Source organism: Phyllostomus discolor, chromosome 2, assembly GCF_004126475.2.
Source record: "Phyllostomus discolor isolate MPI-MPIP mPhyDis1 chromosome 2, mPhyDis1.pri.v3, whole genome shotgun sequence".
Taxonomy (NCBI): Eukaryota; Metazoa; Chordata; class Mammalia; order Chiroptera; family Phyllostomidae; genus Phyllostomus; species Phyllostomus discolor.
This window is the reverse complement of record NC_040904.2, coordinates 85,351,526-85,378,360: the sequence shown is the minus strand read 5'-3', so window position 1 is coordinate 85,378,360 and position 26,835 is coordinate 85,351,526.

Sequence of the window (26,835 nt, the reverse complement as noted above, 5' to 3'; positions counted from 1 at the left end):
AAGTAATTAAAATATTGAATGGTAATTTTGAAGATTGTATGAAGGAAATAGTTATAGCAATTTATCTTTGTTTTTTATAGATTGAACTTACTAAATATATAATCTGCAAATTTTGAGGGATCAAATAATTTAGGAAGAAGCAAATCATAAAGCTGGCTTTAAGTATTTCACTTTAGGAATTTTATAATTTTTTCTATTCAAGAAATTAAGGTGACACACAATTTCATGTTACTATCAATTATTGCATGCAGAGAAAGAAAAATAAATGGTCATTTATATTTGGCTCTACTAGTAAAAAATGAAAAAAGGTTTTTCCAAGAAGCTTCAATTATAAAGTCCACATGCAAATGTTCACCTTTTTGGCTTTGTTTATATAATGAATGATGGGTGACACATTATGAGTATTCAAAGTTAGTTTCATTTTCTTCTGGAATAAAAACTCTGTTTCCTGAAGCAAAATAATTCTTTCCATGTGGTGATTCTGATTATTTTAACTTTCTAATAATATGTTCACTAATTTTGGAATCTACCTACCAAGAACAGCTTAGTAATTTAAAAGCATCTTTCTGGAGTAACAGATAACCCTGACACCTTAGAGGCAGAGATGGCAAACATTTGTTTCTTACATATTTAAAAACCAACTAGATGTCCATGATTGTCTAAGAGGCTCTCTTCCAATCTCTTTCCTGCATCTATGCCATTTTTAGCACCTACTTTTCTCCTTGCTTGTCTGTAGTAAGCTGATGGATGGGACAGACTATAGAGGATCTTGCATGCGCAGCTCATGTGGGTCAGGCTGGGAAGATGGACATGTCACTGCTTTCCCTTCCATAACTTATCAAGACTCACTTCCATGGTCACAGATAATAACGGTGTCTTTGTCCAAAGTTAAGGGAAATGAGTTTGGTGAACAGCCCATAGTCTTTACTGCAACTATAAAGGAGATATACAGTACTTCAGATAGCTAGAGAAAGAAGCCTTATTTAAAAATTACTCTGTTCAATATATATATAAAATGATCATATCAGGATGGGATCTTTTCATCCTATTATTTCCTTCATTCTGTTCTTATTATTAAATAATGGTTTTATTAAGGTATAATTTACATACTGCAAAAATTCATCCTTTTAAAGTATACAAAATGTATACTTTAGTATTTTAGTATATTCAAAATGGTATGTATCCAATACCACTATCTATGTTATAGGTCACATGGTAACTACATGTTTAACGTTTTCAGGAACCTCTTAACCATTTTTTTCAAAACTTTTGAAACATTTTTCACTTATATCACACTATGGAGTATTACACAAATATTACACACACACAATATGGAATATATGGAAGAATGAAATCATACCATTTGCATAATGTGGATGGCCCTTGAGAGTATTATACTAAGTCAGACAAAGAAAGACAAATAACATCTGATTTTGCTTATACATTCAATCTAAAAAAACAAAAACAAAACAAAACCATCAAAATGAAAACAGACTCATTAAAACAGAGACCAAAGTGATGGTTGCCAGAGGGAAAAGATGTGGGGATGTGTAAAAATGTGAAGGAGAATATATTCAATAATATATTGTGCACAGTGTGCACAGTGACAGATAATTACTAAAATTAGTGGGGTGACTATTCTATAAGCTCTAAAAATGTCTAATCATTATAATATTGTATACAAACTGATATTTTAAAAAAGTAAAATGAGTTATCTATTTTTTATTGTTGAGTTTTAAGTGTTCTTTATATATTCTGGATACAAATCTCATCAGATATACAATTTATAAGTATGTTTATCCATTCTTTTGGTTTTGTTTTTATTTTTTTATGGAGTCCTTTCAACCAAATTTTTTTTTAATTTTATGAAGTTCAATTTCTCTAAGTTTTCCTCTAGTCATCTATGATTTTTGGTCATATCCAAGAAACCATTGCTTATTCCAAGGTCAGAAAGTTTTAAACTTTTACCTTCTAAGAGATATATTTCTAGCTCTTAGATATTGTATTCATTTTGTGATAATATTTATATATGACCTGAGGTAAAGTCAACTTCATCCTTTTGCATGTGGATATTCAGTTGAGACATTGGCACCATCTATTGAAGATTATTCTTTCCCCATTGGATGGTTCAGCCTCCTTGTTGAAAATCAATTCAACGTAAGTTTAAAGATTTTTAGACCCTTAACTCTACTTCGTTAGTCAATATATCTATCCTTTTACAATACCACACAGTTTTGATTTCCTTAGCTTTATCATAAGTTTTTAAATGAAGTGTCAGTCCTCTAAATTTTGAGGCTTTCCTAAGATTATTTTGAGTATTTGAGACTTGCTGCATTCTTTTATGACTTTTAGCATCATCATGTCAATTCCTACAAACTCCTAGCTTGTATTTAATAGCAATTGTGTTGAATCAGTAGATCAATTTAAGAAGTATTGTCATTTTAACAATATTAAATATTCCTATACATGAACATGGGATGTCATTCCATTATTTTGGTTCTTTTTAATTTCCTTCAATAATGTTTTATAATTTTCAGTATAAAATGTGCACTATTTTTGTTAAATTTATTCCTAGGGATTGTGTTATTTTTAGAAAATTAAATTGCTATATTTTAAAAAATATTTTATTTATTTATATTTAGACAGAGGGGAAGGGAGGGAGAAAAAGAGGGAGAGAAACATTCATGTGTGGTTGCCTTTCACATGCCCCATACTGGGGACCTGGCCTGCAATCCAGGCATGTGCCCTGACTGGGAATTGAGCTGGAGATCCCTCGGTTTGCAGGCTGGTGCTCAATCCATTGAACCACACCAGCCAGGATGGAATTGTATTATTTTTTGATGCCATTGTAAATGCAATTTTTCTGTTAATTTTATTTTCAGATTATTATTAGCTAGAATATAGAAAAAAGATAATATTGGTGTATTGATCTTATACTCTTCAACTTTGCTGAACTCAATATCAGCAAAGTGCATGCTTGTGTGTGTATTTCTTGGGATTTTCTATGTATAGGATTATTTCATTTGCAAGTGGAAATTGTTTTACTTCTACTTCTCCAATCTGAATGCCTTTTATTTTTTTCTTGCGCAATTTTTTGTCTAAAATCACCAATGCAATGTTGAATAAAAGTGTTGAGAGCAGGCATCCATGTTTTAATTCCAATGTTAGGGAAAATTATTCAATCATTCATCATTAAATATAATGTTAACTTTGGGTTTTCCATAGATAGTCTTTGAGTTGAGGAAGTTTCCTTCTATTTCTCCTTTTTCTTGTTCTATTGTTTTATTTGTTTTGATTGAAGACATCGGAAGAGTTTTGTGAAAGACATAGTTTATAGAGCTTTCAAAGAAAGTTAAACTTTTGGTTCACTTTTTTTAAAATTATATATTTCAATATACAAAACTTTGCTGTGTGATTAAGTCAACATTCCCATGGCAACCCTTTCTTTTCTAGTTACTCTGCCAACTTTTGTGCTTAATTTGCAGTGTCACAACATGATAAGTGCTGTGCTTTTAAAAGAATCTACCTTGCTACTTAAAAATTATTAACTAATGATTATCCAGAGTACCTGTATGGAGTTAGAATGGTTAGCCTTTAATTCTAGAAAAGATACAACTTATTTATTAGATAGTAGTAAAGTATATAAGGATGAATGTTCAAATGGGACATTTAGTTAACATCACGTGCAAATTTTAAAATATTAGTTTAAGAAAGATTCCACTTGTCTTACGCTCTATACATCAATAGCAAATAGTCTTGCAATATTTATTAAGAAAAAGGAATCTATTACCTCCTGATGGATGCTGCACATCTAATTTTCTATAGGGAAGAGTTTGAGAAAATCAGTTAAAGTATGCTTATAATTTGTGGGTATATTATATGTATATGAGTGTTTAATACTTTAATGACATTGCATTATTATACTAGTGAATCTACTATATTAAAATATTTCAATAAAACTATTACTATTTCTCTTTATAGCATGAATGCTGGTTTATAATTATTAGAGAGGGTGAGGATATCAACATCTTTATCAGATTTTCCATTAGAATTATCTACTATAAAACATTATAGAATGTATTAGATAAATACATAGGCTACAAATTAGGATGTACAGTATCATTTCATTAATATATACATACAAAAACTGTTTAAAAGATACTTCCTGAAAGTCTAATTTTCTTGATTTCGTCTCACAGCTTGAGATAGAATTTTCCACATGTACTGATTAGTGACAAAATTTATTATTCAAAGTTCTTTTTTTTTTTTTTGCAAATGACAGAACCTAAATGTTTCTGTCTTAAGGAAATAAATAAAGTAAAACTCTTTGTTCACATTTTTAGGAAGTATGATCCAAGATGCTGGCTTTGGCAAAGCTACAACAGGGGTTCAAATAACAGGAATTTATTACTCAATGACTAAAGGGTTTTTTGAAACCTGTATAAGCCTTTATTTACGTCCTTGCTGATAGCTTTCTTAGGCAGGCCCCCACTAAGTACTAGCAGTAGGGACATATAGTATTTTTACAGCTATTAATTTTGGTAGAAAAAAAATTCCAATTTTCCTCAGTTCAGGTTATTTACCAATCTTTAAATCAATGGATATAGCTAGGGGATTGGAGAAATATGATTAACCAGGCTTAAGTCACATCATCACTATAACTTTTAGAAAATATGTTATAACCTAAAGAGGACTGAGAATATGAAAGAGTAGTTCTCCAAAAGAAATGCACTATGGGAAAGAAGGAAGGAAAGAAGGAAGGAAGGAAGGAAGGAAGGAAGGAAGGAAGGAAGGAAGGAAGGAAGGAAGGAAGGAAGGAAGGAAGGAAGGGAGGAAGGAAGGAAGGAAGGGAAGAAGGAAGGGAGGGAGGGAGGGAGCAAAGAAAGGAAAAGGACAGGAAAAGAGAGAAGAGGAGAGGGGAGGAGAGGAGAGGGAAGGGGAGGGGAGAGGAAGAGAGGGGAGAAAAGAGAGGAGAAGAGAGAAGAGAAGAGAAGAGAAGAGAGAAGAGAAGAGAAGAGAAGAGAAGAGAAGAGAGAAGAGAAGAGAAGAGAAGAGAAGAGAGGCCCTTGGATGGCAGCCAAGTAGGTGGAAATTTAGCCCACTTGCTTGTGCATCCAACTTGGGATTTCAACTGAACTTTCAACAAATGAGCTGAACAATCAACAAAATCTTAGCTGATATGAATTTCTGAAGTCAGGGAATGCAGAAGAAGACTTGCACTGTCTGGTACTTTTACAAGTTGAAGGGGAAGGACCCTGTGTTAGGTACCTGAAGCAAAAGACAGAGCAGAGAGAGAGCAGAAGAGAGAAAGTGCAGCTTGGTGCCTCCCACCTCTTCCAGAGCAGGGGGCCCTGGTCCTGCACAGGGAATCCCCAATCCTAATTGGAGAGACTTGGGAGGATATACAGGGTCTGGGAGACATGGTTGCAAGCACACAGCAAGTAGCACATCCAGCAAGTTGCAACCAGGAGAGAAATTCTGGCTCCTAAGACTACCAGAGGCACATGAAGGCTATGGCCAGCCCTGACTAAGAAAGAATTTTTGCCTTTTGGGGAAGTGGAGTGCACAGAGAGCTGGGCAGTGGCTTGGAGCTGCAGCATGGGTATTGCATAGTGACTTTTTTAAAGAGGGGGGTGGAGATGTGGTTGAGCAGGGCACCAAGGTGCACAGTGGCCCTGCCAACAGAGGCCAGAATCAAAATGTAGTTTGTGCCCACTGAACCCAGTTGGTCAGGAAGAGTAGAAGGCTGCACTAGCAAAGGGGTTGTGGCACTCCTCCCGGCGTGGCTGGTGACTGAGGATCACTTGTGTGTGTGTGTGTGTGTGTGTGTGTGTGTGTGTTCAGAGGATAGGGTTTGGGTCTGAACCCCCTATGAGAGCAGTGAGCTGGAAACTGGGTGAGCTATAGCTGAGCACCCAAGGTAACTTGCATCCAGGAAGGATTACCCAAGCTGCAGAACACAAACCTGTAGGAAAGAGAAGAGGTGTCCATCCCCCACCCACAGGATTGCAATCTCCTCAGAATAGTAAGACTTGGCTCAAGAACACCCTGCTGAGTGCATATCCAAGGAGAGAAAGAAAAACAATCTCCAAATGAGTCCTTTATGAACTTTTCTCAGATGCTAGGCTGGCTCCTTCTTGGGCCCTATTCAACTGAAAAAAGCATAGCAGAGAAATTAGAAATTGGCACAAGATGAAATATTCATTGGCACAAGACGAGATATTTAGGGCCCCACACAGTCTCTGTTCTCATACAGAGCTACCATAAGCACCAAGCAGTAAAGAGCCAACACAAGTTTAGTCTCACACAAGAAACAGCTAATTCATCGGAAACTATACATAGGCGGAAATAATCTAGGACAGGCCAAGATGTGTTGCACAGGGGCGGGGAACACACCCACCATCTTCCCTGAAGGTTGAACAGCACCTCCCAGGACGAGTGATCAAGGAATCTCACCCTCCTGATTGCATCAGAGGCCAGCTCTGTAGGAAGGTGGAGGTGGCATATGAGGTGCTGTCGAATGTTAGTTGAACCACCGCTCGCCCTTGTGCTGATAAAAAGCCAACAGGGCAGAACATTGGGGACCAGCCAAGAATGGAAGAGACAGCCACAGACTATGGATCACTTGTGGCCTCAACCAGACTGCTTGAAACTAGACTGGGACACCAGCTGACATCAGGGACAGACCCTAAAGGAGAAGACAGTAAGCCAACAAACACTGGACTCAGCTGAGATAAATTCCACGTCATTCTTTTTCATTATTTTCACTACTTTTTCTCCTGCATAGCTTTTTAACATTGTTTATTTGTCTTCAATTTTGTTCTTGTTATTTCACTATTTTATTTTATTTTAATTTATACATATTTAGTTTTGTTATTTTTTGTTTGAATTTTAATTTTTATCCCAATCTCATATTTTACTCTTCCCTTCTCTTACTCTATTTTCCCTTAATCCTTCTCTTTCTTATTTTTGTTTTAAATTTTATTTTTTTTTCCTTTCTACACCTTTTGTCTATTCCTCAATTTTACTATTTCTCATTCCTCCAGTTCAAAGCCGTCTTTCTTCCATTAATCATCACATTCTTTTCCCTTTCTTATATCATCATTGTCATTCTATGTTTATTAATATTTACTCAATTGTCATTGATATCAAGGTTGTTGTTGCATTTCTTCAGTTTTAGCCTTAGGTGTTCAATATTTTTTTAAAATTTGAAAATCTCATATTTTAACTATTCCCCGGCCTATTCATTTTGTCCTCTCCTGCCCTGTCTAATTTTCATTTTAAATTTTATTTTTATCCTGGTTTCTAGCCTGTATGCTTATTATTTTTCTTTCTTCTATCATATTAGATTTAGTTTTCTTTCCTTTAGATATCTACAAATATTTTTTGCCTTTCCCTTCTTTTCTCTTTCTGTAATATCATTATTCTATTTCCACCTTCACCAAGCTTTACTCCTTTGTCATGGATATTGCACAGGGTGTGTTGTACTGTAATGTAGTTCCTATTTTTTCAGTATTTTTTCTCCAAGCCTAATATATAACTATTCCATTATGTTACTCATATGTACCCTACTCCTTGTCTATTTTAATTTACATGGTAAATTTATTTTCTACTTTTCTCTTCACCTGGTTTGGGATTCGCGACTCTTACTATTTCTCCTCCCCTTACCATCTCAAAATCATTTTTTCCTGATAGTCACCTCATATTCTTTTTTCCTTTCATATAACATTCTTATTCTCTTTCCACCTTAGCTCATTGTTGTTGATATCATGGTAGTGGTTGGGGAGTATTTTTGCTGGTGTGAGTTTTGTTTGCTGAGTTGTTTTGTTTTGTTCTGGCAGCTCTTGTACAACAGGATAAAAGGCATGGCTGGGGTTGTGACTCTCAGTCAGCCAGCCAGAGGGGAGATCCTACCAAGAAATGAACCCAAAACAACCAAACACAATTACAACAAGAGGATCTACAAAAATTGTGTAAAAGGCATCCTTAGAGTATCATGCTCAGGGGTTCAGAGATACTGCACCATTGAGTTCCATTGGACACCTACCATGTGAGGAGACCCCATGAAGACAAGGAGTCAAAACAGGTCAATCTAATAAGCAGAAACAAATGAAAAGAACCACCAAAAATAGGGAGATGAAGCAACAACCACAAATCAAAAAGAAAGGTGCAATCCCAGAAAGAGTGCTAAATAAAATGAGGCAAGCAATTTACCAGACATAGAATTCAAAGTATGGTTATAAGGGTACTAAAGGAACTTGGTGAGAACTACAAGGAACTTAGTGGGAACAACAACTGCATGAAAAAGGACATACAACTATGAGTAAGAACCAGGAAAGAATGAAGAATACAATATCTGAAATGAAGAATATGCTAAAAGGAATTCAAACTAGGCTAGATGAAACAGAGGATCGAATCAGCGTGTTGGAAGGCAAGGTAGAACAAACACTGAGTCAGTACAGCAAAGTGAAAAAAAAAAGACTAAAAAAGAATGCAGATAGTTTAAGGGGGCTGCAAGACAACATGAAACATAACAATATTCACATCATAGGGATTCTAGAATGAGAAGAAAATGAGCAAGGGAGAGAAAACCCATTTGAAAAAATAATGACAGTAAGCATCCTTAACTTGGTGAGGGGAAAAGTCACACAAGTTCAAGAAGTACAGAGGGATCCAGTCAAGGTGAACACTAAGAGGCTGACTCCAAGACTCACCATAATTAAAATGGCAAAATTTAAAGCGAAAGAGAATCTTAAAGGCAAAACAGGAGAAACAGGAAGTAACATACAAGGGAGCACTGATAAAGCTAGAAGCTGACTTCTCAACAGAAATACTACAAACCAGAAGGGAATGGCATGGAATATTAGAAATAATGAAAAGCAAAGACTGGCAACCGAGATTACATTAACCAGCAAAACTCTTGTTTAAAATGGAAGGTGAAATAAGGAGTCTCCCAGGAAAAAAAAAAAGGCCAAAAGAGTACAACTCCTCCAAACCAGGATTGCAAGACATACTGAAAGGACTGCTTTAAAAAGATGAAGAAAAAGAGAAGGAGGGGAACACAGGCACAAAGAGAAAATGGTAATGAATAAATACCTACTAATAATAACCTTAATTATAAATGGATCAAATGCACCAATCAAAAGACATAGGACAGTTGAATGGATAAGAAAACATAACCCACATATGTACTGTCTACGAGACACCCGCCTCAAAACAAAATATACACAAGCTTAAAGTAGAGGGATGGAAAAAATATTCCAAACAAATGGACATGAAAAAAGAAAGTTGTGGTGGTAATATTTATATTAGACAAAATAAACCTCAACACAAAGTCACTGACAAGAAATAAAGAAGGATACCACATAATACTTAAGGGAATCATCCAACAGGAGGGTATAACCTTTGTAAATATATATGCATCCAAAATAGGAGTGTCTAAATACATAAAGAAAATCTTGGAAGATCTTAAGGAGATCAACAACAAAACAGTTATTCTAGGGGATTTTAACACCCTACTGTCAACAATGGACATATCTTTAAACAAAGAAGCAACAAGGATTTGTGCCATTGAGTGACACCCTAGATGAAATGGACTAATTGGTATTTACAGAGCATTTCACCCCAAAGAAGCAAACTATACATTCTTCTCAAATGCACATGGATCATTCTCAAAGATAGACAAAGATAGATGGTAGAATGCAAAACAAGCCTCAAAAAAATTCAAGAAAATTAAAATCACATCAAGCTTCTTTATGGATCACAATGGCTTAAAACTAGAAACAGACCTCAAGAAAGAAACTCAATATTCAAATACATGGAGACTGAATATCACATTATTAAATAATGAGTGGGTTAACAATGAGATAAAAGAAGAAATCAAGAAGTACCTGGAAACAAATGAAAATGATCACATGACAACCCAAAATCTATGGGAAACAGTTAAGGCAGTACTGAGAGAGAAGTTCACAGCAAATCAAGCTGACATAAATAAGATAGAAAAATATCAAATAAACAACTTCACCCTACATCTAAAATAGCTAGAGGAACAACAAAAAAACGAAGCCCAGAATGAGTAGAAGGAAGAAAATATTCAAGAGCATAATTAAGTGACCTAGAGCTAAAAACAAATCAAATGATCAACGAATCCAGCAGGTGGTTCCTTGAAAAGATAAACAAAACTGGCAAACCTGTAACCAGACTCATCAAGAGAAATAAAGAGAAAACCAAAATAAATAAAACCAGAAATGAAATAGGAAAATTAACAACTAATGCCACAGAAATACAAGGATTGTAAGAAATTGCTATGAACAAATATATGCCAAGCAAACAACCTGGGTAAAATGGGTAAATTTCTTGAAACAAACAATCTTTATAAACTGAATAAGGAAGAAGCCAAAACCTGAATAGATCAATAACAACTGGTGAAATTGAAGCAGTAATAAAAAAACTCCCAGCATACAAAAGCCTTGGGCAGCATGGCTTCAGAAGCAAATTATACCAAATATTCAAAGAACTAACTCCTATGCTTCTCAAATTATCTCCAAAAAATTCAAGAAGAAGGAAGAATTCAAAACTCTTCTTATGAAGCCAGTATTACCCTGATTCCAAACTTGGTAAAGACACAATAAACAAAGAAATTATTGGACAACATCTTTGATGAACATAGTTGCTAAAATCCTCAACAAAATATTGGCACTCCTGATCCAGCAGTGCTTTAAAAGATTATACACCATGATCAAGGGGGATTTATCCCAGGGATGCAAGGATGATACAATATTCATGTATCAATAAACATAATATACCACGTAAACAAAATGAAGTATAAAAACCACATGAATATATCAATAGACACTAAAAGTGTATTTGTAAAATTCAGCAGCCATTTATGACAAAAACACTCAGCAAGTAGGAATAGAAGGAGCATACCTCAACATATAAAGGCCATATTCAAGAAACCTACTGCCAACATCATACCTAGTGTGCAAAAACTAAAAATGTTCCCCTTAAGATCAAGAACAAGACAAGGGCATACACTTTCACCACTCTTATTCAGCATAGTGCTGAAGGTCCTAACCACAGTGATCAGACAAGAAGAAGAAATAAAGGGCATCCAACCTAGGAAGGAGGAAATAAAACTGTCATTATTTGTGGGTGACATAATAGTGTGCATAGAAAACCTTATAGGCTCCACCAAAAAACTACCTGAACTAATAAATGACTTTGTCAAAGTAGTGGGATACAAAGTCAATATTCAGAAATTGATGGAATTTTTCTGCATCAACAATGAATTATCAGAAAGTGAAACTAGCATGGAAATATTTACTATAGCAACAAGAAAAATAAAGTACCTAGGAATAAATGTAACCAAGGAAGAAAAAAGGACCCATAATCAGGAAACTATAGAACATTGAAGAAACTGAGGAAGATACAAATAAATGGAAGCATATACCCTGTTCATGGATTGAAAGAATTAGCATCATTAAAATGTCCATACTACCCAAAGCAATCCATAGATCCAATGCAATTCCCATTAGAATACCAATTGCATATTTCACAGATCTAGATCAAATATTTCAAAAATTTATATGAAATCAAAAAAGAGCCTGAATAGCCTCAGCAATCTTGAGAAAGAATCACAAAGTTGGAGAGACCACGATACCTGATATGAAAATATACTATAGAGCCACTGTAATCAAAATAGCCTGATACTGGCATAAAAACAGACACATAGATCAATGGAACAGATTAGAGAGCCCAGAAATAAACTCATGTCTCTATGGGAAAATAATATTTGACAAAAGGAACACAAGTCTACAATGCAATAAAAAGAACCTCTTCAGTAATGGTGTTGGGAGAACTAGACTGGCACATGAAAAAAAAAAAGAAAAAAGAAAAGAAGAGAAAAGAAACAGACCACCATCTTATACCATACACCAGAATTACCTCAGAGTAGAAAAAGAAGTTAAATATAACTCATGATACCATAAACGTCCTAGTAGAAAACGTAGGCAGTAAAATTTCAGGTATCCTACATAACAATATTTTTGTCAATATATCTCTTAGGGTAAGGAAAATAATGGAAAAATAAACAAATGGGGCTACATCAAACTGAAAAGTTTCTACATGGCTAAAGAAACCATCATCAAAATGAAAAGGGAACTGACTGTATGGGAGAACATATTTGCCAATGATACACTGGACAAGGGCTTGATCTCCAAAATATGTAAAGAACTCACATGACTCAACACCAGGAAGACAAGCAGTCCAATGAAAAAATGGGTAAAGGATCTGAATAGACACTTCTCCAAGGAGGACATACAGAGGGCCCAGAGACATATGAAAGGATGCTCAGCATCACTAGTCATCAGGAGATACAAATTAAAACCACAACGAGATATCACTTCACACTGGTCAGAATGGCTATCATCAATACATGAACAAGTGCCAGCGAGGATGTGGAGAAAAGGGAATGGTAGTGCCCTGATGATGGGAATGAAGACTGATGCAACCAATATGGAGAGCAGTATGAAATTTCCTCAAAAAATAAAAAATGGAACTGCCTTTAGACCCAGCAATTCCACTGATAAGAATATACCCAAAGAATCATGAAACACCAATTCAAAAGGACTTACACACCTCTATGTTCATACAATATTTACAATAGCTAAATGCTGGAAACTGTCTAAGTGTCCAACAGTGGATACATAGATCAAAAAACTGCAGTACATTTACACAGTGGAATACTCTGCAGCAGAAAGAAAGAATTCCTACCTTTTGCAATAGCATGGATGCAACTGGAGAATATTTTTCTAAGTGAAATAAGCTAGCTGGAAAAGACATACCATATGAGCTCCCTTATAAGAGGAATCTAATGAACACAGTAAACTAATGCACAAAATAGAACCAGAGACATGGAAATATTCAACAGACTGTCAGCAGCTAGAGGGGAAGTGGAAGGGGGATAATGGTGGAAAGAAAGGGAAGAGACTATTCAAAGAACATGCATGAATGATGCATGGACAGAGACAACGGTATGTGGATTGATTATGGGAGTGAGGGTCAGACTGGGCAAAGGAGAAAATTCGGACAACTGTAACAGAATAATGTTTTTTTTACAAAAGAAAGAACATAGATAATTATTACTTTATGGAAGGGAAGCAGTCATTACAATGTTTTTGTGTGTGTGTGCAGTCTTCAAGTTTTGAAAATGAAAAACGACAGAATTTATACTGACATTGTTACTGAGGTCACCCAGAAAATTAGACTAAATAATGAAAAACAATCAAGTGCTGCTTCCAGGAATGACTGACTGAAACCATTCCAGTAGAACCTTATCTGGTAATAAAGAATGAAAAAGAAAAAAAAAACCCTAAAAACTAATACCCATGATTGAGTACAAAAATCAACCCAAAAGTAATGGGGAGTGAGAAGTGGTTGGACTCTCACTGGGAGTTCATACTGGTTTGGAAGAATAGAGACAGGGAACTTTGCAAATAAGAAAGAAAATATTGCCAACAGTTCTGCACAATAAGAAATTTTAGCCCTGGCTGGCATAGCTCAGTGGATTGGGCGCAGGCTGTGAACCAAAGCGTCACAGGTTCGATTCCCAGTCAGGGTACATGCCTGGGTTGCAGGCCACGACCCCCAGCAACCGCACATTGATGTTTCTCTCTCTCTCTCTCTCTATCTCCCTCCCTTCCTTCTCTAAAAATAAATAAATAAAATCTTTAAAAAAGTGTGTTTAAAAATTTTAAAGGAAATTCTTCAGGATAAAGACACATTGTACTATACGGAAAATTAATTATTAACAGTGGAATGAATAACATCAGAATATGTGTTGGTCAGGGTTAGATCATGGGCATGAGATGAAGGCTGTCACATAGGACCTCTTGCTCAGAAAAAGGCCCTGTGCTTGAGATTCAATGCTGTATGCTCACCACCTTTGAATTTCTCTTTTGCATGTGAAGTCAAATGGGGCAACATATCTTGGGTACTTGGAGCCTGAGCTGGTCCCACTTCTAGCAGCACCTCAGGATGGGGCCTCCACTGCCTGTTTCTCCATCCATACCCAGGAACCACTTCTATCCCCTACCCCCCAATATGGTCCTCATTGCAGGTGATTAGGGGGTTTGGGATCAGGTGCTTGTGCCCCGAACACTGTTGGGTGGAAGCCTGTGCATCTTTAAGGGTCTACATTCATCTGTGAATATCCCCAAGCCAGTGGGAGTATACCATTGGATAGAAAATAAAAACATTACAGTTTAAGAGAAAGAGATTGTGATAGAAAAACAAAAGTTTTTTCTAGTGTTTGAATGACAGGGTATTACATTTTCATTTTTTCTTGGTTTGGCAACATGTGTAGCTTGCCCTGATTTGGGTAAATGCAAAATTGATTTACAGTGGCTTTTTTCTGCTTAATTTCTTTAAAAAAATATCTAATTATTGAAAAACTAAACTTATAACACTGCCATGGGTAGTTTATGACAAGCAAAACAAAGCAAGTATATACAAAGAGAAGAGAGAAATCTGAAATGAGACCAGAGCTGAGGCCCCACATACATGGACACATGAAAGAAAGCCAGCCAAACCTTACGGGGAATCCATACCCACTTGGATTAATTAAGACAAGCACTATCAAGTAAGTTATCTTCCCTATAACTTTTACACTGAGGATAATTTCAGTCTTTGCAAAAAGCACAAGAGTGGGGGTGGGGGAAGGGTGGGAGGCACTACCTGAAAAAAATCTTGCCAAACTTCTGCCTGGAAAATCAGAAAAGTGAAGCCAGGAAACTATGAGTGTTGAAAAGAGTGTAGGAATTCCAGAGGAGAAAGAGCTAGAGAGAAGAATTCCCCAAATCTGTTAATTCACATCTCTGAACCCCAAAATACTCATGTGCAGAACAGATTCAAAGAAGCCCAATTAAAGAAAAGCTATCAGAAGAAAACTCAGAGCTGTTGCATATTAAACAATGCATTTTAGTTCCAGCTCAGCCAAAAAAAAAAAAAAGTATCTCCTAAAACAAAATATACAAAAATACTCAATGGAATAAAATAACAAAAGCTGAATTTCTGCAATTTTACATTGATGATGTCTAGATTAAAGTTTAAGAGTATCTGACCTAGAGATAACCAAAAAAGGAAACAGAGTAAATTGATTCTTGCTTTGAGATGAACCAAATGTTTGAACTAGGAGACACCAATTTTTTTAAGGTTATTATAACTATCATTAATGAAGTAAAACAAAATGTGTTTTCAATACATAAAGAAATCAGTAGGGAGGTAAAAATAATTAAAAATGAACCAAATGGAATTTAGAATAAAAAAATAATGTATACAAAATAAAAATTGAGTGGATGGAAGTAACAGCCAAATGAATATGAGAATTTAAAAAAAAGCAAATGAACTTAAATATAGAATCACTATAAATTTTTCAAAGTTAAGAATAAAAATGAGATTAAAAAATAAACAGGGCTGCATGAATCTTGTATGTGATACCAAATGATTAAATGAATGTGTAACTGAAGTACCAAATAGAGGGAAAATGGGGTAGAAAAAATATTTAAAGAAATAATGGTTGAACCTTGTCCAAATTGGATTAAATTTGTATACTTGCAGATATAAGGTTTTAAAGCAAATGGGCACTAAGCAGAATGAACTGAAAACATACCAGGCTGATATGCATCACAGTCAAACTCTTAAAACCCAAAAATAAGAGCAAATCTGGAAAGAAGCAAGGCAAAAATTTCTGTGCAGGAAAACAATGATTCAATTTGGCATAACTTAACATCAGACACCATGAACCCCCTTCCCCTTCCCCAATAAGAGGAATACTATCATTCAAGTGCTGAATGACAAAAGATTTGTTAATATAAAATTCTGTAACTGGCTAAAATTTCTTTGAGGAGTAAGGCAAATTTTTTTTCAGATAAAATAAAGTAAAACTTAGTTGATAGTAGATATATTGTAAAAACTGCTAAAAGAAGCTCTCTCAAGGTAAGGGGAAATGATAGCAGATGAAAACTTGGATCTGAAAAGAGAATAAATTGTGAATAAATGGTAATTTTCCCACTGTTCTCCTTTGTTATAAAATATATAACTGTTAAAAATAAAATTAAAATAATATGTTATGGAATTCATAATATATAGTTGTAATATATAAAAACTATAACATAAAGGAGGGAGTAGATATGGATATATATATATTTAATCGCTTTCATATTTTATAATTTGACATGTAGCATTTATATTGTTAAAGATTATATAAATATAGTCTTGAATATATATATATATATATATTCTACCACTATAAAAGTAATGCCCAAAAGAATAGCCAAAAAGGCAGCAAGAAAATTAAAATTAAAAGACAATTATAAAAATATTTAAGTTATCTTGTAAAAGTTAGGAAAGGAGAAACGGGATATAAAAAAGGTACAATAAGTAGAAAACAAAAAGTAAAATATTACATTCAATTTTGACTTAGTACTTCAATTAAAGAAAGAGTTTGTCTGAATGAGAAAAAAATTCAAAATGTATGCTGTCTTCATGAAACCTTTGAAATGTAAGAACAAAGGAAGAAAGTAAATGGGTGAAAAAACATATATCATGCAAATAGAAACCTTAGGAAGGCTGACAGGTTATAATAATATCAGAAAAGTAACTTTAAAATGAAATTTCTTAGCAGATGTAAGAGGGATATTTTCAATGACAAACGTGCAATACTACAAGGAGATATAACAATCATATATGCGTATATTTTCAAAGACAAAATTTCAAAACATAGGGAGCAAATTTTTTCAGAATTAAAGAGAGAAAGAAACAATTCTACAATCATAGTTTCTGTCTCAACAACTAAAATAAGTTAAAAAACCAGGAAAGACTAAAAAGGTCTGAACAACAGTGATTTAATTGATATTTGTGCTTTAAAAATGCACTCTACAACAACAAAAACTTTTCTTAGGTGCACACTGTATATTTCCCAAGACACAAACATTCAACAACTCAATGCAATAAATATCAAAAGTTTGAAATCATACAGAAAATGTTTACTGGCCACAAGGGAATTTAACTACAAACTGTAGTAAGAAGATAACATCAAAAATATCAAATATTTGGAAATTAACCATATACTTCTAAGTATAAGGTTAACAAAGAAATCAGAATTGAGGCTTAGAAACATCATAAGTAGAAAAAGATTAGTATTGTCAAATAAATAATGAAAATGCCAGATGTCAAAATTTGTGGGATACCAATTTAATTTAACATTGTTCTGAGGGTTATATCCAATGTTATAGAGCAAGGAATAGAAATAAAAGGCATAGCAATTGGAGAAAATTAACATAATCTGTTGAAGACTCTAAAGAAAATCAGAATAAAGCTGATAGAACTATTAGGTGACTGGCAAGGCTCCAAGATACAAGGTCAGTATATGAAAATCAATTGCACATCTACGTCTTAGCAATGAAACAGAAAATAAAATAAAAATTCATTCATGATAGCATCAAAATATTACTTAGTAATAAATGTACTGTAAAAACAGTAAAACTCTGGAAATAAAAATTTAAATACATATAATTATACAGAGAAATTGCATGATCATGGACTGAAAGACTCAATATTTTTGAAATGTTGATTCTCCCCAAATTGATTTATATACTCATACAACCCCAATAAAAAAAATTTAAACATTTTAAAGAAGTTAAAAAGCTTATTAAAATATATATGAAAAGGCAAAATGCCTTAGAATAGATAAAATACTTTTGAAAAAGATATAAATATATATTTAACATATAAATCCACACTAATTAAGATAAATTATTAATGTAGAGTAAGTAAACAGAATACTTAGTTCAGTAATATACATGACTAATATTTTCATTGATTTTAGACAAAAATGCCACATTAATTTAGTGGAGAAAAAGTAGCCTTTTCTAAAAATGGTGCTAGAGAATTTTATATCTCTACAAAATAATAAGCTTCAATCCTTTTCTCACATAAAGCACAAATTATAAGTTGAATTAGATCATAGTCCTAAAGGTAAGAGTTGAAATAAACTTTAGGAGAATATAGCAGACATTTATAATATTAAGTTATGCAAAGATTTCTTTAACAGTAAACAGACTACAACAAGAAAAAGTAACCACCCACAAATGTGAGAAAGAAAAAGAAATATGTAAGAAGTAAGACAGATTGAAGGGGAATTATAATATGATAGATTTAAAACCAAATACATCAGTAATTATATATCAGGGTGTCTAGTGAGATTAAGTTGATAAGTATTAGAAAAGTAAAAATTCTGTGAATATTTAGACAATATGATTTTGTAGCCATTTCAATGCATAATCTACCTTCAACCTACTTTTTTATACTCATATTTCTATGTGTATAAAAGATCCAAAGGAATATATGAATAAATTACAAGAATTAATAACAGTTTTACAAGGCTTATGGATACTGTCAATATGCAAAAGTATAATATAAATGTATAGATATATAGTTCTGTAAGCAGCAGCAAACAGAAAATAAAATGTAAACATGTCACCTAACATCATAAAATATGACACACTGAATGTTATCCTAGCCAAAGATATTCAAGATATTTATATAGAAAAAGTATTTATTTTATTGTGTTATTATAACATGGTGGAGAGACATATCATATTTGCAGAGTTGAGTAGTCAGTTCTACAAAGAATTCAATTATTCCTAGCTTGATCTATAGTTTGAAAGCAATCCTAATTGCTTTGTTGGTGGTAATGTGCCTGTGTGTTTGTGGACATGGCTGCAGAACTGTGTAGCTAATGCTTAAATTCATACAAAAATTCCAAAAATAAGGAAGCCACTCTTAAGGAAAAATAAACAGGAAGAAAAACTTGCTCCACTGATTTCAAATCTTGTTTTAAAGCTACAATAATACAGACAGTGTGACACAGGTTCTAGAGTAGACAAATAGAGGAACCCAATACAAGGCTGAATTCATAGGTAAAGCTGTAAATATCTAAACACTTAATTGTACAAATTGTACTAAAACCAGTAAATATTTTACCTTAAATTATGTTATTTGATAAATGCAACTTGAATAATTTCCCCAAAAAGGGGAAAGGGTGATTTTTTTCAACAAATGGTTTATAAAAAAATATAAAATTCATGTTTAAAAAAATTAAATGTAATCTCTATATCATCTCATGCAAAATTCAGGAAGCTTGAAGGTTTAAATGATTTCAGTAAGGTAATATCAAAAAATTTGTTCATGTCTTCAGGGTAAGGTTACTAGTAGTTCCTCAACTGGTCACAAAAAACTAATAATAAAAGAAGTTATTGGCAAAGTTAACTCTAGTCAAACTTCTGTTTGTAATATTCTGCAGTATGGGAGGTGATATTTGGAACACATAAAACTAACAAAAGATTCATATAAAACACATAAATACAAATTATAAGAAAATAATATACAGACAACCTAATAAAGAAATGTACACAAAGTTTAAACATCTACTTCACACACACACACACACACACACACACACAGATATAAGAACAAAATGGTAACTTCCAAATAGAAATGTGAAAATATATTCAATGCAATAACTAATTATAAAAATGAAAGTGAAAATTACAACAAAATATTACTGGACACTCTTCAACGGCCAGTGTTAAGAAAGCTGAAAGACCAACAGTACCAAAAGTAGAACTTAATGTAAAATTATGTTGAATTTTACACACTGCTGTAGGGGTGTCAATTTTTAGAACCACGTTGGAAAACACTTTGATGTTATTTACTAAATGTGAAGATTATTTATACCTATAATCTAGCAACTTTGTTACTCAGTACAACAGAACAGAAATATATATACTTGTCCTGCAAGAGATATGTACAAGAATCTTCATTGCAGAATTTTCTTCCTGTTAGCTGCAAACGAATAGCAAGCCAAATGTTCATTATCATTGTAATGAACACATAGATTTTGTTATATAATGGAGTTCTGTGTGTTAATGAATGAACTAATACACATAGCATCATGACAATTATCACAAATATGAAATTGAGGAAATGCTGCCAGATACACAGAAAATGCATCATATTTGATAGCATTTATTAAGACTCAAAAGACAGATAAAATGAAAATACAGGAGTGTGCACTTCAGCTAAAAAAAGAATAAAATGCACAAGTGATTATCATTAAAATCACAATAGTGGTTTACTTTGGAGGAAAGGGGATAACATTTGGGGGAGGCATGAAGTAGGTCTGTCACCAGTAAGTACATCTTGGCCAGAGTGACAGTGGCACAATTAAGATAATTCTGTGAGTGGTATAAATATATTTTGTATATTTTTATTATGCATTATAGGAAATAAACTAATACATATTATGTTATAGAGATACATATATATATATTATACATATATATAACATACACACACACACACACACTTAAGAAGTTTATATTGTATTGGAGTTAGAAAATATAATGGTAATCCCTTAAATCTGCAAAAGTATGTGACAGTGTACAAAGAGAGTATTTGAAGCCACATGATAAGTGTGAAACACCACCTTTATTTGTAAGTATAGATATGGAAGGGGGACACTTTTATATCTAAAATAAACAGAAAAACATGGTTTTATATTAAAATGATCACATGTATATAGAATATAGGTTTGCATGGGTTTTAAAGCTAACTTTGGGTCAAATATTTTTACTTTTAAGAAATTTATTTTGTGTGCATGTGCCACTTCAAGCCACATTTCTCCAAAACCCACTCAAATTATTCCAGCCATCCTCCCATACTAAGCATATAAACACAACCCCCCCCCCCCCACACACACATACCCCAAACAAGCAAAAAGTAGTGTGACCAACTATCTTCTGGCTTGCCTGGATGTTTCTGGGATTCACTGCTAAATGTCACTGTTAAAAAAGGACACATGGATACGGACAACAGTGCAGTGATTGTGGTGGGAGGAGGGGATATAAGGGGACTAAGTGGTAAGGGAAAAATACAATAAAAATAAATGTTAAAAAATGTCCTCCAATCCCTGACAAACTGGGAATGTGGCTAGAGGTACTTCAGGAGCAAAGTTTTAAAAACTATTTCTCGTACCAGTTTTTTCTAATATACCAATGTTTTATGCTTTGAAAGTTAAAAATTATAAAAAAGAAGGAAAATTATAATTCCAGAATATAAAATTGTACTAAAACCAATAAATATTTTACCTTAAATTATTTTATTTAATAAATGCAACTTGAATAATTTCTGTATTTTGCTCTAAATGAAGTTGCTGCTCATGCTTGGTGACATTGGTGAACCTTACACACCAGTCTTAATTTGTCTACTTTGAGGAAAAACAAGGCTTAGCTAATTTTAGTCAGAAGAAATCCTGGAGCAAGCTTAGAAAATGACTGAAGTTAGAAGGATAGATAACCATGAAATAAGAGAAAAGAAGAAGATATTTGGAAAAAGATGGTAGAATGTTGGAAAGTATTATATAATTTATGGCCCCCAAAATAAGAACTAGAATATAAGGGAGAGAATAACCATGAATTTAAACTCTAAATATATAACATTTTATATGAGAAAATTTAGTATTTATGCATTACATTTTGAATCACTCATTTAAAGAGATTTTATTTTTTATTTCAAGATATCTTAAAATTCATTTTTATTGTACTTATGTTTCTGCCCCATGAGTTTTGTACATTTTTCTCATATGTTGGTATGTCCACTGAGAAAGTCATTGTGATTTGGAAATCTTAACTCTATTTCCTGCTTTTCTAATTTGAACAGTCATACTTTAGTGTCATTTTTTATTGTACTGGAGCATAAAGAAGTTAACTCTACAAAGACTGAAATGAATGTGAAATTGGTAAGCTGCAGAATATAGCAAAAAATGAGTCTTATTTTATGTTACAATGCTACACAGGCACACCTTATGGATGAGATCCTGTGGGTTCACCTCCAGACCACTGTAGTAAAATAGATACACTGATGAAGCGAGTCATATGTTTTTTGGCTCCCCTGTGTAGATAAAAGTTATGTTTATACTCTATTCTATTGAGTGCTCAAAAACGCAATGTCTTTAAAAACACTGTACATACCTTAATTAAAAATACTTGATTGATTAAAAATTCTATCCATCATCTGAATCTTCCACAAGTTATAAACTCTTTGCAGGTGGAGGGTTTTGCCTTGATGTTGGTGAGTACTCAGTAATCAAGGCGGTGACTATTCAAGGGTGGAGTGGATGTGGCAATTACTTACAATAAGACAACAATAAAGTTTCCTTCATTGATTGATTCTTCCTTTAATGAGGAATTTTTCTGTAGCATGTGATGCTGTTTTACAGCATTTTGTCCACATTAGAACATCTTTCAAAATTGGAGTCAATCATCTCGAGCCTATGGCTGATTTATCAACTAAGTTTGTGTAATATTCTAAATCCTTTTTTGTAATATTAACAATCTTTATAGTCTCTTCACCAAGAGTATATTCTGTCTCAAGAAACCACTTTAGTTCTTCATCTGTCAGAAGCAACTCCTCATCTTTCAAGTTTTATGATAGCAATAATGCAGCCACATCTTTAGCCTATCTCTACCACATCTTCAATTATGTCCTCCACTGAAGTCTTGAGGTCCTCAAAGTCATCCAAGAGGGTTAGATTCAACTTCTTATTTTTTATGTTATTCTTCTTTATTCTATTACAGTTGTCCCAATTTTCCCACTTTGCCCTCTTCTGTCCAGCTCAACCCCTGCTTCCACTGTTCATCCCCATACTATTGTCCATGTCTATAAGTCATTCGTACATGTTCTTTGACTAATCCCTTCTCTTCTTTCCACCATTTCCCACCCTGAAACCTACTTCCTCTGGCAGCTGTCAGTCTGTTTCCTATTTCTATGTCTCTGGTTCTGTTTTGTGCATTAGTTTATTTTGTTCATTAGATTCCTCTTATAACTGAGATCATATGGTATTTATCTTTCACTGACTGGCTTATCTCACTTAGCAAAATAGTCTCCATTTCCAACCATACTGTCACAAAAGGTAGGAACTTCTTCCTTTTCTTTGTGTTGTGTAGTATGCCATTATGTAGATGAACCACAGTTTTTTGATCCATTCAACTACTGATGGGCACTTAGGCTGTTTCCAGCACTTGGCTATTGTATATAGTGATGCATTGAACATAGGCATGCATAAGTTCTTTTGAATTGGTGTTTTATGATTCTTAGGGCATATTCCCAGCAGTGGTATTGCCAGGTCAAAAGGCAGTTCCATTTTTCAGTTTTTTTAGGAAATTCCACGCTGTTTTCCACAGTGGCTGCACCAGTCTGCATTCCTATCAACAGTGCACTAGTGTTCCCTTTTCTATGCATACTCACCAGCATTTGTTGTTTGTTAATTATTAATGATAGCCATTCTGACAGGAGTGAGATGATACCTCATTGTGGCTTCAATATGCATCTCTCTGATGGCTAGTGATGTTGAGCAGTTTCTCATATGTTGGTGGACCATCTGTATGTCCTCCTTGGAGAAGGGTCTACTTGGTCCTTTACCTATTTTTTAATTGGATTGTTTGTCTTCCTGGTATTGGGTTGTATGAATTTATTATATATCTTGGAGATTAAACCCTTGTTTGATGTATCATTAGTAAATATGTTCTCCCATACAGTCACTTCTCTTTTCATTTTGATGATGGTTTCTTTTTTTTTTAAGATTTTAAGTTTTTATTTTTAGAGAGAGGGAAATAGGAGAAAAAGGAGAGAAACATCAATGTGTGGTTGCTTCTCACACACCCCCAACTAGGAACCTGGCCTGCAACCCAGGCATATGCCCTGACTAGGAATCAAACCAGCAACCCTTTGGTTCAAAGCCCATGCTCAGTCCACTGAGCTATATCAGCCAGGGCTGTTGATGGTTCCTTTAGCCAAGCATAAAGTTTTTAAATTAATGTAGTCCCACTTTTTTTTCCTTTATTTTCTCTTCCCTAGGATGTATATCTGCAAAAATATTGCTATGTAGGGTATCTGTAATTTTACTGACTATGGTTTTTGGCTAGAAATAATTTCATGGTATTATAAATTACATAAAATTTACATATAAGAGTTTTTATCCATTTTAGGTGTATTCTGGTATATGTTGTAAGTGGGTGGTCTAGTTTTTATTACTATTATTATTATTATTATCATGATTATTTTGCATATACCAGTCCACTTCTCCCAACACCATCACTAAAGAAGTTATTTTTAATACATTGTATGCTTGTGACCTTTTTGTCAAATATTAATTAACCATAGAGGCATGAGTTTATTCCTGGCCTCTCTATTCTGTTCCATTGATCTATGTGTCTATTCTTATGCCAGTACCAGGCTATTTTGGTTACAGTGGCCCTGTAGTACAGTTTCATATAAGGTATTGTGATCTCTGCAACTTCATGCTTCTTTCTCAAAATTGGAGAGGTTATTCAGGCTCTTTTTTTATTTCATATAAATTTTTGAAATATTTGTTCTAGATCATTGAAATATGTCATTGGTATTATAATAAGAATTGCACTTGATCTATATATTGCTTCAAATAATATAGACATTTTAATGATGCTAATTCTTTCAATCCATGAACAGGGTATATGCTTCCATTTATTTGTATCTTCCTCAATTTCTTCAGTATTTCATAGTTTTCCAAGTCTTTTACCTTTTTGGTTAAATGTATCTATAGGTACATTATTATTGTTATTATTATTTTTTTGCCGTTATAGTTAATGAGATTTTTTCCTAGTTTCTCTTTCTGATAGTTCATTTTTGGTGTACAACAATGTCATTAATTTCAGAGCATTGCTCTGTGTTCTGCTACTTTGCCAAATTTACTTATTAGGTGGCATAGTTTTTGGAGGAGACTATAGGGTTTTCTGTGTATACTATCATGTTGTCTGCACATAATGCTAGCTTTACTTCCTCCTTTCCAATTTGGATAGCTTTTATTTCTTCTTATCTGATCACTGTGGCTGGTACCTCCAGTATTATGTTGAATAAGAGTGATGAAATTAGATATACTTGTCTTATTTCTGATCCTAAGGGAATCACTTTTAGTATTTGCCCATTGAGTATGATGTTGGCTGTAAGTTTCTTGAATGTGGCCATATTACATTGAGGTATGGTCCCTCTAGTCCTAGTTTGCTGAGGGTTTTTTTTTATCATAAATTGGTGCTGGACTTTATCAAATGCTTTTCCTGCATCTATTGATATGCACATGATTTATCTCATTTTATTTATGTATGATATTTATTGATGTGTAAATATTGTACTATCCTTGCATCCCTAGGATAAATCCCATTTGATCATGGCGTATGATCATTTTTAATGTAATGTTGAATCCCATTTGCTAGTATTTTTAAAGGTATTTAGAATCTCTGTGTTCATTTTCATTTGTTTCCATATACTTTTTTATTTCTTTCTTGATCTCATTGTTAACCCATTTATTATTTAATAACATGTTATTCTGCACCATGCATTTGAATGTTTTTGAGTATTTTCTTGATGTTAGTTTCTAGTTTCAAGCCATTGTAATTCCAAGAGATACTTCATATGATTTGAATTTTATTGAATTTGTTAAAGCCTGTTTTGTATTCTACCATGTGGACTATCTGAGTATAATCTATGTGAATTTGAGAAGAACATGTATTTTGCTTCTTTGGGGTAAAATGCTGTGTAAATATCAATTAAGTCCATTTGATCTAGGGTGTTATTCAATTCTGCAATATTTTTGTGGATATTTTTTGTTTGGAAGATGTATCCATTGTTGACAGTGGTATGTTAAAAATCTTTACAAAGACTATGTTGCTGCTTATCTCTTTCTTAACATCACCCAATATTATTTTTATATATTTAGGTGAACATATATTGAGTGCATATTTGTTTACAAGAGTTATATCATCTTGTTGGACTAATTCCTCAAGTATTATGTAGTGAACATTGTTTCTTGTTTTTTTCCCTTGTTTTGAAATCTATTTTGTCTAATATAAGTATTACTATCACAGCTTTTTTTTCATGTGTTTATCATTTGTTCTGAGGTTGCTCACTTGTAGACAGCATTTAATCCATTTACATTTAAGGATGTTATTGATAAGTACTTATTAATTTCCATTGTTTCCTTTGTACCTCTCTCTCTTCCCCCCTATTTCTACTTAAAACAGCCCCTTAGCATCCCTTGCAGTGCTGGTTTGGTGGACATGTATTCTTTTTGCCTTCTTTTGTCTGGGAAGCCCTTTATTTCACTTTCCATTTTAAATAACAGCCTTGCTAGATAGAGTAGTCTCAGTTTCAGGTCCTTGCTTTTCATAATTTGAAATATTTTTCCAATCCCTTCTGGCTTTCAGCGTTTTAGTTGAGAAGTCAGTTAATAGCCTCAGAAATCAGTTAATAGAAATCAGTGAAATAGCCTCATCAGAGCACCCTTATATATTGCTAGCTATTCTCTCTTGCTACATTTAAGATTCTTTCTTTGTCTTATAATTCTGCTATTTTGATTGTGATATGTGTTGCAGTGGGCCACCTTGGGTTCCTCTTGATCGGGACCCTCTTTTCATCCTAGACTTGTATGACTTTTTCCTGACCCAAGTTTAGGGATATTTTCTGTCATTATTTTTTCAAACAGATTTTCTATCCCTTGGTTCTTCTCCTCTCCTTCTGCTACTCTTATGATGTGAATATTGTTACATTTCACGTTCTCTTAAACTATCGTTTTTCTTTTTGAGACATTTTTCATTTCATTGCTGTGACTGAGTTTTTTTTCTACCTTTTCTTCCAGCTCACTGATTTGATCCTCTTTCATCTAGCTTGCTTTTAATTTCTTCT